Source organism: Schistocerca piceifrons, chromosome 4, assembly GCF_021461385.2.
Source record: "Schistocerca piceifrons isolate TAMUIC-IGC-003096 chromosome 4, iqSchPice1.1, whole genome shotgun sequence".
NCBI classification, from domain to species: Eukaryota; Metazoa; Arthropoda; class Insecta; order Orthoptera; family Acrididae; genus Schistocerca; species Schistocerca piceifrons.
In genome coordinates this window covers 120669289-120682572 of record NC_060141.1, presented here as the reverse complement: position 1 = coordinate 120682572, position 13284 = coordinate 120669289, and positions in this window count along the sequence as shown.

Genomic DNA, 13284 nt, shown 5'->3' with positions numbered 1-13284 from the left:
GTCTCTGACAGAACTACAATGCCGTTGGCAAACCTCAACGTTTTTATTTCTTCTCCATGGCTTTTAATTCCTACTCCAAATTTTTCTTTTGTTTCCTTTACTGCTTGCTAGATACACACACTGAATAACATCGATGATAGGCTACAACCCTCTCTCACTCCTTTCTCAACCACTGCTTCCCTTTCATGCCCCTCGACTCTTATAACTGCCATCTGGTTTCTGTACAAATTGTAAATAGCCTTTTGCTCCCTGTATTTGACCCCTGCCACCTTCAGAATTTGAAAGAGAGTATTCTAGTCAACACTGTCAAAAGCTTTCTCTAAGTCTATAAATGCTAGAAATGTAGGTTTGCCTTTCCTTGATCTACCTTCTAAGATAAGCCGTAGGGTCAGTATTGCCTCACGTGTTCCAGCATTTCTATGGAATCAAAACTGATCTTCCCCGAGGTTGGCTACTATCAGTTTTTCCATTTGTCTGTAAAGAATTCATGTTACTATTTTGCAGCCGTGACTTATTTAACTGATAGTTAGGTAATTTTCACACATGTCAACACGTGCTTTTTTTGGGATTGGAATTTTTATATTCTTCTTGAAGTCTGAGGGTATTTCGCCTGTCTCATACATCTTGCTCATCAGATGCTAGAGTTTTGTCAGGGCTGGCAACCCCAAGGCTATCAGCAGTTCTAATGGAAAGTTGTCTACTCCTGGGGCCTTGTTTCTGCTTAGATCTTTCAGTGCTCTGTCAAATTCTTCACACAGTATCGTATCTCCCATCTCATCTTTATCTATGTCCTCTTCCATTTCAATAATATTGCCCTCAAGTATATCCACCTTGTATAGACCCCCTGTATACTCCTTCCACCTTTCTACCTTCCCTTAGAACTGGTTTTCCATCTGAGCTTTTGATATTCAGTGGTTCTCTTTTCTCCAAAGGTCTCTTTACTTTTTATGTAGGCAGTATCTATCAGGAAGACATACTAGATATCAAGAGTTGAGAAAATAATACTAGTTGACCATAGCAACAAGGTCAGCAGTAAAAGAGATCACATGCTCAAGTAACCTTGAGTGAGTAGAAAAGGATTTCATCGAGGACGCGGAAGAATTCCACGTGGTGTTTGAGGCCACATGCAGTCTGCCATGGGATAGATGCCATCCACGTTCAAGATGTGTCCCAGGAATGTGACCTCGGATTGTATGAGCTGATTTTTAGTTTTGTTAATTATAACCCCCCCCCCCCCCCCCTCCTTTTCAAGGAAGATGAGTAAGACCTGCTCTAAATGAATCAAGTGGTCTTTGAGGTTTAGTGGAGCAGATTAATAGATCACTCAAATATGTAGGAGTCCATGCTGCACCTTTGAGGTGCATACTTCAAGCTGTATGGTACATATAGTACTTAAAGAGCCCAAATGGGGTAATAATGGCGGCTTTTGCAATGTTGTCTGGGTGCACAGGATTCTGTTTACAGTCAATGCCACTGATCATTGTGGTGCACGCAAGTGTGTAAGTAAAAATGTTGCATGTTCGGAAGTGGGTTACTGTCATGAACTGTCCTTGAATTAAGAGCCCTGTAATCACCAAAGAGCTTCATGGTACTGTCTTTTTTTGGGACAAGTTTGGTCGTGGGGACCCCGGACTGCCTGACAGTTGCCAAGTCCCCAATTGGAACAGTTAATCAATAGCAGTCTTCATGATCTGCAGGTCCACTGGACAGAGACGACGGGGTTTGTGAGGGTTTGATGTATTTGCTGATCGCAATATTGTTTGCCTAGGAAAGAGGGCACTTCAGCTGGTTCATGTGTTCACTTGTCCATGTCAGGCCAATCAGAATGTGCTCTGCTGTTTTGAAGCCCAGACAATTTTCTGCTGGCCGAAGTGGCCCTGCAGTTAAAGGCACTGCAGTCTGGAACCGCAAGACTGCTACGGTCGCAGGTTCGAATCCTGCCTCGGGCATGGATGTTTGTGATGTCCTTAGGTTAGTTAGGTTTAACTAGTTCTAAGTTCTAGGGGACTAATGACCTCAGCAGTTGGGTCCCATAGTGCTCAGAGCCATTTGAACCATTTTGACAATTTGCTCACAAAGCTATTTGGACTTCCACAGTGTATACAACTCGAGAAATTTGATGTGGCTTTTGTTTACTGTTCTGCCATGGCACATTTCTGATAATGGCCGCAGGAGGTCAAGTTCCATAATATTATGGTTTGGTAACAACCACCTGCTATGAGGATAAGGATCACAGATGGCTGCATGCCGATGTGACTGCTGAAGTGGTGGTTTCAAAGTGACATGTAAGAGAAGAATTCTCATGTTGTAGGTTTTGTGATTGCAATTGACATTTGAGAATGCATTCATACGTCTGTAAGGATGTTGTTTATTGTGTGAGTGCATTTACAGAGGGTCTCCGCATAGGAATAATTGATGTTCTGATGGTCAGGTCACATCACATTGGATCATAAATGGGGAGGCTGCGATGACACCATCCACACTATATCCTGTCATATGCTGTGTGAGAGGGGCCCATAAGATGCCGATAAAAGTTGATTGGCATGTGGTAAATCAGTTCCCAAGACCGGCCCTGTGTTTTTTGTTACGTGGAAGTTGCATTGACATCTAATGTTTGTTGACATCATGCCATACACCTGTAACTTGGCATCATTAGCTGAGCAGAGGCAGAAGAATAATGTTGGTTGAAGTGAGAGTCAGCTAATGTCTGACCCTGAATCCACCAGGAAGAACGTATAGTTGGTAATTTCAAAGTCTAAATGACATCCTCATGGTTACATCAGTGGAGTGTCCTCTATCCATGCAATATCAGAGCGGCATAGACTTGTTTGATCATTAGCATCTAATTTCGCCTGTGGTTGGCGTTTGGATAATACAGGGTGATTCAAAAAGAATACCACAACTTTAAAAATGTGTATTTAATGAAAGAAACATAATATAACCTTCTGTTATACATCATTACAAAGAGTATTTAAAAAGATTTTTTTCACTCAAAAACAAGTTCAGAGATGTTCAATATGGCCCCCTCCAGACACTCGAGCAATATCAACCTGATACTCCAACTCATTCCACACTCTCTGTAGCATATCAGGCGTAACAGTTTGGATAGCTGCTGTTATTTCTCGTTTCAAATCATCAATGGTGGCTGGGAGAGGTGGCCGAAACACCATATCCTTAACATACCCCCATAAGAAAAAATCGCAGGGGGTAAGATCAGGGCTTCTTGGAGGCCAGTGATGAAGTGCTCTGTCACGGGCTGCCTGGCGGCCGATCCATTGCCTCGGGATAAGGTTTCATAACTAACCTTTTTCGTAGGACTCTCCATACAGTTGATTGTGGAATTTGCAGCTCTCTGCTAGCTCTGCGAGTCGATTTTCCTGGGCGGTGATCAAATGCTTGCTGGATGCGTGCTACATTTTCATCACTCGTTCTCGGCCGTCCAGAACTTTTCCCTTTGCACAAACACCCATTCTCTGTAAACTGTTTATACCAACGTTTAATACACCACCTATCAGGAGGTTTAACACCATACTTCGTTCAAAATGCATGCTGAACAACTGTCGTCGATTCACTTCTGCCGTACTCAATAACACAAAAAGCTTTCTGTTGAGCAGTCGCCATCTTAGCATCAACTGACGCTGACGCCTAGTCAACAGCGCCTCAAGTGAACAAATGTACATCTAAATGAAACTTTATAGCTCCCTTAATTCACCGACAGATAGTGCTTACCTCTGCCTTTTGTCGTTGCAGAGTTTTAAATTCCTAAAGTTGTGGTATTCTTTTTGAATCACCCTGTATATGCAGAGGCATAGCACCTACTTGCAGCTTGCCTGAACTGGTGACGTACTCAACAGACCGATTAGTCAGTTCTGATTGTATCGACTTCTACATCATAATAGATACTCTACAAGCCACCATACGGTGCATGGCAGAGGGTACCCTGTGCCATTACTACTCAGTTCCTTTCCTGTTCCACTCACAAATAGAGCAAGGGGAAAACAACTGTCTATATGTGTCCGATGGGCACAAATTTCTCATATCTTATCTTTGTGGTCCTTATGTGTTATGTATGTTGGTGGCAGTTGAATCGTGCGGCACTCAGTTTCAAGTACCAGTTCTCTAAATTTTCTCAATAGTGTTTCTCGAAAAGAATGCTGCCTTCCCTCCAGGGATTCCTATTGACTTCCCAAAGCATCTACGTAACACTTATGAGTTGTTCAAACCTACCACAAATCTAGCTGGTCCCTCTGAATTGCTTTGATGTCTTCCTTCAATCCAGCCTGGTACAAATCCCAAACACTCAAGCTGTACTGAAGAAAATGTTGTACCAGTGTGCTATATGTGGTCTCCTTTACAGGTGAACCACTCTTTCCTAAAATTCTCCCAATAAACTGGAGTTCTCACATGCTCCTTCCATTTAACATAATTTTGTAATTTTACATCCAGATATTTAAACAGCATTAACTTACATTTTTCCACATTTAGGGCTAGCTGTCATTTATCACATCAACTGGAAATTTCATCTAAGTCACCTTGTATCTTCCTACAGTCACTCAACTTCAACATCTTACTGTATACCACAGCATCATCAGCAAACAAGAACAGATTGCTGCCTAAGCTGTCAGACAAATCATCTATGTATATGGAGAACAACAGCGGTCGTATCACACTGATAGGACCGCTGATGATACCCTTGTCTCTGATTAACACTCTCTGACAAGGACAGAAGTTTTTGTGCTACTCGCATATCTATGAACTTATTCCATATGCTCATACCTTCGTTAACAGCCTGAAATGGGGCACCATGTCATATACTGTCAGAAAACCTAGAAATAAGGAATCTGCCTGTTCCCCTTCATCCATAGTTCACACTATATCATGTGAGGAAAGGGCAAGCTGAGTTTTACACAAGCAATGCTTTCTAAAACTATGCTGATTCATGGACATAAGCTTCTCAGTCACATGGAAGTTTATGTATTTGAACTGAGAATATGTTCAAGGTTTCAGCAGCAAACTGAAGTTAAGGATAATGGTCTGTAATTTTGTGGATCTGTTCTTTTACCCTTCTTATAATCTGGAGTCACCTGCACTTTTTTTGCAGTCACTTGGGACTTTGTGGCTGGGTGAGACATGCAGGCTAGGTAAGGGGTCAGTGCCATAGAGTACTCTTTGTAAAACCAAATTGGAATTCTGTCTGTACCTGGTGACTCATTTGCTTTCAATTGTTTCTCTACACCAGGGAAGCTTATTGCTATGATGTCCATACAGTGTCGTCCATATGGGAGTCTGTCCTATGGCCAAATGATGGTTGTTTGCATGATTCTCCTGTGTGAACCAATTCCTGAAAGTGAAATTCAAAACTCCGGCTTTTGTTTTGCTATCTTCAGCTGCCATATCATACTGGTCAACAAGGGACTGAATGGAAGCTTCCTAGAAATTTTACATAGGACCAGAATTTTCTTGGGTTCTCTGCCAGATCTTCTGCTAAGGAATAGTGGTGATAGTTCATGTATGCTTCCCATGTAGATCTTTTCACAGTCACATGAATCTCTTCTAACCTTTGCTTCTCATCATTTTTGTATCCTCTTCTGAACTGAGAGTGCAACAGCCTCTGATTTCTCAGCATCTTCCAAATTTCATTATTAAACCATAGTGGACCTTTTCCATCCTTTATCCACTTACTGGACCACAATTTACAATCTCTTTAAACTTTGCCCATAATTTCTCTGCATTCGTATTACTGGAACTAAATGATGTCAATTCAGTGTCTTAAGTGAGATGCTAACAGCTGCTTATCTGCTCTGTCTAGCAGAAACACTCTCCTAGCCTTCTGCACTGATTTATTAACTTTTGTAATCATAGTTGCTATAATGACATCATGATTGCTAATCTCCATTTTTGTACTGACATTGTAGTTAAGATCTGGCCTATTTATAGCAACAAGGTCTAAGCTATTTCCATTGCATGGGGGCTGCCAAGCTAGCTGCTCAAGACAGTTTACAGAAAATGTGTTCTCAAGTATTTTGCATGACTGTCTGTCTGTACCCCCTGCAATGAATCTGTGGGAGTTTGGGTCCTTATCATTATAAATAACAACCCGTTGATCCACTTGTTAAGACAATGAGCACATTTGTTGTCACACTTCAGATATACATCATTACACATCGAAAGTATCACATAGACAGAACATAATGGCCGCCTTGGCCCAAAGAGTTTCTGCGCGCCAGAGATGTTATGGCATGTCAGTGTTGCCACAGAGCCCCCCTCCTGCAGTGCGGAGCATGAGGCTCTGGCTGTTGTGGGGGGAGGGTGCAGGTGTCGCGCCGTCTTTGTCCAGAGGGGGAACTGGGTGGGGCGGGACCGGGGTTTGAGCCCTTTTGGATGGAAAAATGTAATCACGGTGCCACACTGGTGGGAGTATGCGGCGACTGGTTCATGAGGTGACAGAGGGGGTGGGGGGAATAGACGGAGACACGGGGTAGAACACGTACAGTGTCCCCGTGGTGTCAATGAAAGATTGAATGAGGGAACAATCTAAGGAATTGGGGATCGGTGAGGAGTGGAGAATGGAAAGTTGGAAGGTGTCATCGTCGGCGAAGTGGGGGGGAGCGTGGATGAGTAAGAGAGAATCATTTGTGGTAGTTATACAGGTGTCAGACAGTGAAAAGTGTGAGATGTCGATGGAGACGGTAGTGGGTTGTTGAATGTCAGCTGAGAAGTGTGTGACGGGCATAGCAGGAGAGGGTGGGGTGAAGGGTGTGGACCCCGGACTCCGCCCAGTGAGGGTTCTCGGCATTGGGGAAGGGGGCATGGCTGGCATGTTGTCCCTTGAGGAGGTGGCAGTGTGGAGGTCGTCGACCATCGTGGTCGGTGGCGTCGGGTCGCTGGAGGTGTTGTCGTCTGCGGTGACCCACGCCGGCTTGAGTCGACACACTGACACTGCCTTTGATACAGATGTCGAATGTATTTGACGAGCGCGTAAGTACCCTGTAAGGGCCTGCGTATGGGGGTTGCAGGGCGGGGCGCACTGTATTGTCCCTAAGCATCACAGCTTCACATGTGTCTAACTGCTGGAGCACGAATGTTTTAGGTGGAGTGTGTGCTTTCGGAGCAGGTGCTCTCTGTGCTCATATCGTCTGTCATATGTTCTTGATTAGCGTGGGGTGTTCGATGGTATCTTGGAGTGGGAAGGGTCGACAAACTCGACTGGTAGGGTAAACGGCTCGCCATAGAGCAGTTCGGCCACTGAGCACTGCAGGTCATCTTTACACACAGAATGGAGGCCTAGCAGTACCCAAGGGAGGGTGTGTAACCACCATTCCTTGTGGCACATTAGTGCTGTTTTTAATGTGCGGTGCCATCATTCCACTAAGCCGTTTGATTGGGGGTGGTAGGCTGTCGTGCAAATGTGGCCGACACCAAAGAGCTCGCACATTTTTGTGAAGAGCCTCGAATTGACGGTCTTTGTCTGTAGTAATGGTTTCGGGGCAGCTGAAATGTCTGACCCATGTGGAGAGGACAGCGTTGGTGACTGTTTCGGCCAAAATATCGGCTAGATGGGTTGCCTCGACCCATCTACTTGTCTGTCGATAAAAGTAAGCAGGTATCAGTAACCATCCACCTGGGGAAGGGGGCCGACAATGTCGATGTGGATGTGGCAGAGTCTGCCAGAAGGAGAGCAGAAGATGCCTGAGGGGGGCGTGCAGTGGCGTCCGACTTTGGACTGTTGGCACGAAGTACCAGTGCGACACCAGTCGCGACAGTCTTTGCCAAGTGAAGGCCGTACGAAGCGCTCGGCGATGATGCATGTAATTGCGCGAATGCTCGGGTGGGCGAGACTGTGCAGTGCGTCAAACACCGAGTGCCGCAAAGAGGAGGGTACGAGGGGGCGTGGCACGCCAGTGGAAGTGTCATACCATAACTCCGAGCGTGTGCCGGGGATCGTCTTGCACGCCAGGCGCAGAGAGTGATTATTGTCAGATAAAAGGCTCGCCAAGGAGTCATCATATGTTTGAGCTCGAGCAAGAGCGTCGAAGTTGATTGAGGAAGATATGCCTGAGATCCGGGAGAAATAATCGGCGGCTATGTTGTCGGATCCTCGAACGTATTGTACATTAGTTGTGTATTGTGAAATGTGGTCGAAATAACGGAACCTCCTAGAAGTTGGGTCGGCTGGAGGGTTTGTGAGTGTTTGGGGGAGAGGTTTGTGGCCTGTAAAGATCGTGAGGGGGCGTCCCTCGACGTCTTCGCCGAAATATCTAATGGCTATGTAGACAGCTATGAGTTCTCTGTCGAAAGTGGACCATTTGCACTGAGAGGGAGAAAGTGTTTTGAAAAGATCTTAAGAGGTTGCACCACCTTTCCTCTGTGCTGTTGAAGTTCTGCGCCGATAGATATTTCGCTAGCATCCGTGGTGAGCGAAAGTGTTGCATCCGGGTGTGGATGGGTAAGTGTGATGGCTTCCGCGAGTGCGGTTTTGAGTTTTTTGAAAGACGCACGCATGACCTCTGCCCACGGCACGCACCTGTCGCCTGACGTTTGCGGCCCGCGCAGTGCATCTGTGACGGGGACCTGTAGTTCAGCGGGGCTTCGAATGTGGTGGCGGAAAAAATTGATCAAGAACTGGCGGAGTTCATGGTATGTTTCTGGTATCGGCAGCTGTTTGATAATATCTATTTCATCAGCAGAAACTATGTGTCCCAGAAAAACAACAGAATCCTGTCTCAGTTTGCATCTGTCTTTGTTGACGATCACACCGTGGGATTGTAATGTGTCAAACAGCGCCCGGATGTGAAGCTCGTGTTCCTCGCGAGAGGAAGAAAAGATCAAAATGTCGTCCAGGTACACGTAGCAGAAAGGTAGGGGTCGTAACACTGTATCTAAGAATCTATGCCAGGTTTTGGCGGCGTTTTTCAATCCGTAAAGCATGTAAACGTATTCAAAGAGGCCGAAGGGTGTGGTGATGCCCGTTTTAGGGATATCTTGTTTGTACATTGGTATTTGGTGATACACTTTCTCACAGTCTACCACACTGAAAATTTTAGCGCCTGCCAACTGAGAAGCGAAATCCTGAATGTTCGGTACTGGATAATTGTCCATGATTGTGAGGTCATTGAGGCGTCTATAGTCGCCACAGAGTCTGTAGGAACCATCCTTCTTCTGTGTGAGATGAATCGGTGACGACCAGTCACTGGAAGATGGGCGTACAATGCCTGTTTTTAATAGGTCCGAGATGATTGCTTTCGCCGCTTTGAGTTTGTGTGGATTCAGGTGTCGTGGTCGGTGTCTGACAGGAGGGCCCTCAGTCGTATTGAGTTTGTGACATGCGCCGCTCGTGATTGATAACATGCTACGCACGTGGGATGCGTCGTTAGTGTTTGAACACTCGTGCAATGAGTCAATGATTTGAGTGCACGCCGGTTTGTGTGAAGAGCGAATACCTTGAAGTGAGGCGAGTTCGGATTTTGTGCACTGTAATGTCTGTTCGGTATGCTCGATAAGGGAGGTGAGCTTGGCCTGTGTTTGCTTGAGTTCCCTGATTTCTTGTCGTTGTAGTAGCATGTCACAACTTTTCCTAGTTAACTTGGCCGCAAGAAGAGCACATTTGGTCTGCAATAGTGAAATGTCAATGTTTGTTGACCGAATGGGTGATACAGACGCAGTGGCCATAAGGGCGATAGTCTTTTGTGAAGGTTGGTGGACTAATGTACTTCGCGGAATGTCTAGCGAAAATTTGTGGTGTCGTAGAAAGTCAATGCCTAAGACCGGGCAAGTCACCTGTGCCACATGAAAAGTCCACGAAAACCTCAAGTCTTTTGACAGTTTGAGCGTTAAAAGCGCCGTACCTAACACTTTGATATGAGAGTCATTAACAGCGTGTAACAGTCTGGGCGAGGGAGTTAACACGGTAGGTGTAAGAGCTGGGGGTATTACACTCGTATCAGCACCACTATCAACGAGGAATTTACTTCCTGAGACGAGGTCAAGAGCGAATAGACAACCGTCGACGCTTACCATCTTAGATGATGTTGCTGCTGTAAGGCGTCTTTTTTCCTGTGTGTGAGACACTGTGCCTATGGCGCCTCGCTAGCTGCATTTCCCACCGTGCAAGGGCTGCAACATTTCCTGGCCGTGTCGCCAAAGTTGGCGTGGAACCAACACAGCGGCCAGGCTGCGTTAGGCGGGGACGATGTAGAGCTCCTGGTGTCGGCTGTGTCCAATGTGGAGCGCTGCAGTGTGGTGTCAGTTGTCACGGCGGATGTCGTGCAGGCCGTATCTGGTTCCCCGCGACAGCGGGCAGATGTCACCACTGTCGTAGCGTGATCGCTGAGGAAGCGAGCTCGCCTGAATCCTGGAGGGGGAAGGGGGGGTGGCGTGCTGTTGAGATCGCTACCCCCTCTCTTCATGCTGTGTGCTCGCCTGTTAATAATCCTGAAAGCTTGATCCACGACCGAAAGCTTCTCGTCGAAGGTGCTGTTGGTGAGCGGCAGGAGCTGTAGTTGTAATGCTTCCGGCATTTTGATGAGCCACATCGACCATAACACTGCATCAGGTAGCAAATCCACAGGTGCGAGAGTGCGGAGTCGCCATAGGCCCGATGGGGTGAGGTCGTGCAGGTGTTCCTCGTGAATGATATGATGAATAATCTCGTCCGGAGCTCGAGAAAGTCTTTCACAAATGAGTCTTTTTGCGTTCGAATATTTTGTTGAAGGTGGCGGGCTGATCACAATGTCTCTAATCGAATCCAAATGGTCATGCAAATGTCCCACCAAACACATGAAGCGTGATTCTTCTGAGTCAATGCCTGGGGCGGCGAAAATAGAGTTGACTAATGCGAACCATGTGTTGGGCTGCGTTTTTGCAAAAGTCGGCAGTTTAGGTAACTTAGTTGGTTTGGAATCCATGACCACTGGGTGTGTAAGAGCCACAGGTGTGGGAGCAGTCAATATGGCGTCTGCCAGGGGGGGTAGGACCGGGGGCCTGTAAACTGTTACACCCTTCAGATCGGTCGTTATTGTCTGATGTCTAGCAAATGTGGGTGAGGTACTAGGAGAGGTTGCATTCACTATACACTGTTCAGTTCAATCAGAAAATTGAGGCTGTGCGTAGCCAGGCACAGAACTGATTCATGGCGCGGATGATGTAGCAGCCGTGCAGTGGTACTGCTCCAAAAGTTGGTGCAAAGTTCTGAGGGGGGTTGCGCACATCTGAGCGTGCGATGTTAGTGGTGGAATGTCCGGATCTCTTTTCACACTTTGTCCTGTATGTTCGAAAGAGGCAAGATGTCAGGTGGTATGTAAGCGTTGTCTGTGAGTGTTGTGGTACTGCAATCCACTTGCAGGTCGGAGGGCCTCGAAATGTTCGATGTATAGAGTCCATGCATAGTGCAGGTGGGTGGCGTGGTCGGATTCTGACCGCAGAAATTGTACGGCGGTACACCTCATTGCATAGGCTACATGACAATACAGGTGGTTCACTCGTACACACATGATTGTTATTGAAATAAGGTAGAACACGGGAAGAGCATCACAAACTGTCATCGGGGTCACCAATGTGGGAGTTTAGGTTTATAAATAACAACCCGTTGATCCACTTGTTAAAACAATGAGCACATTTGTTGTCACACTTCAGATATACGAGGGCCGTTCAGAAAGTAACCTCCGGTTGATTTAAAAAAATACACCAAGTTAAATAAAAATATTTTAATATATACAGCTTACAACTACATCTTTGCACTATTTTTCTACATAGTCTCCATAGCGATTGAGGCACTTATCGTATCTCTTCACAAGCTTTGAAATTCCTTCTGCATAAAAATCACCCGCTTGTGCCTGGAGCCAGCCTGTGATTGCATCTTTGAGCTCTTCGTCGTCATCAAACTGCTGTGACCCGAGCCATTTCTTCAAATGCATGAAGAGGTGATAATCACTTGGCGCCAGGTCTGGGCTGTAAGGTGGATGGTTGATAACGTCCCACTTGAAGGACTCAAGAAGGGCCGTTGTTCTATGAGCAGAGTGAGGACGGGCATTGTCGTGCAAAAAAACGATACCGGAAGTCAGCATACCACGGCGTTTGTTCTGTATAGCCCGTCGTAACTTTTTTATTGTTTCACAGTACACGTCTTGATTAATGGTCGTACCACGTTCCATTAATTCAACCAACAACACCCCTTTGGCATCCCAAAACACCGTTGCCATCAGTTTTCTGGCAGAAAAATCTTGCGAGGCTTTTCTTGGTTTGGTAGGCGAATTTGAATGTGCCCACATCTTTGATTGTTCTTTTGTCTCAGGGTTCATGTACTTAATCCAGGTTTCGTCACCGGTCACGATTCTGTTTAACAATGGTTCTCCTTCGTCCTCATAACGTGACAGAAAGTCTAATGCAGAGGCCACTCTTTGAGTTTTGTGGTGGTCGGTAAGAATTTTGGGCACCCATCGTGCACAGAACTTACGGTAACCCAATCTTGCTGTCACTATCTCGTACAAGAGAGTCTTAGAAATCTGTGGAAAACCAGTAGACAACTCCGACATTGAGAAACGTCGATTTTCACGAACTTTTGCATCAACTGTCTGAACGAGTTCGTCAGTCACCAGTGATGGTCTACCACTCCTCTCTTCATCATGAACGTTTTCTCGTCCACTTTTAAATAAACGTACCCATTCACTGACAACTCCTTCACTCATAACTCTTGGTCCGTACACAGCACAAAGCTCATGATAAATAGCTGCTGCAGAATATCCTTTGGCTGTAAAAAACCTTATGACAGCACGCACTTCACATTTGGCGGGGTTTTCTATTGCAGCACACATTTCAAACTGCCACAAAAACTAAACTAGCGCAGGTACGACGTTCACTTGACCACGGCTTGATGCCGACTGACCTGTTGAGTGCGTGAATGCACAGATGGCGTCGCTACTCCCCCCACAACCCGCACTGTGACCAATCGGAGGTTACTTTCTGAACCGCCCTCGTACATCATTACACATCGAAAGTATCACATAGACATAACATAATGGCCACCTTGGCCCAAAGAGTTTTTGTGCACCAGAGATGTTATGGCACTTCAGTGTTGCCACAAATCCGTAGATGTCCTAGTCTATGCTCATAAGGTTAAAGTCGCCTCCAACTATACTGCATGATCTAGGTATATACACACTACTGACTGTAGATTTTCTCTGAATGAGTCTAGAACTCATCATCATCATTTAAGACTGATTATGCCTTTCAGCATTCAGTCTGGAGCATAGCCACCTTATAAAATTCCTCCATGATCCCCTATTCAGT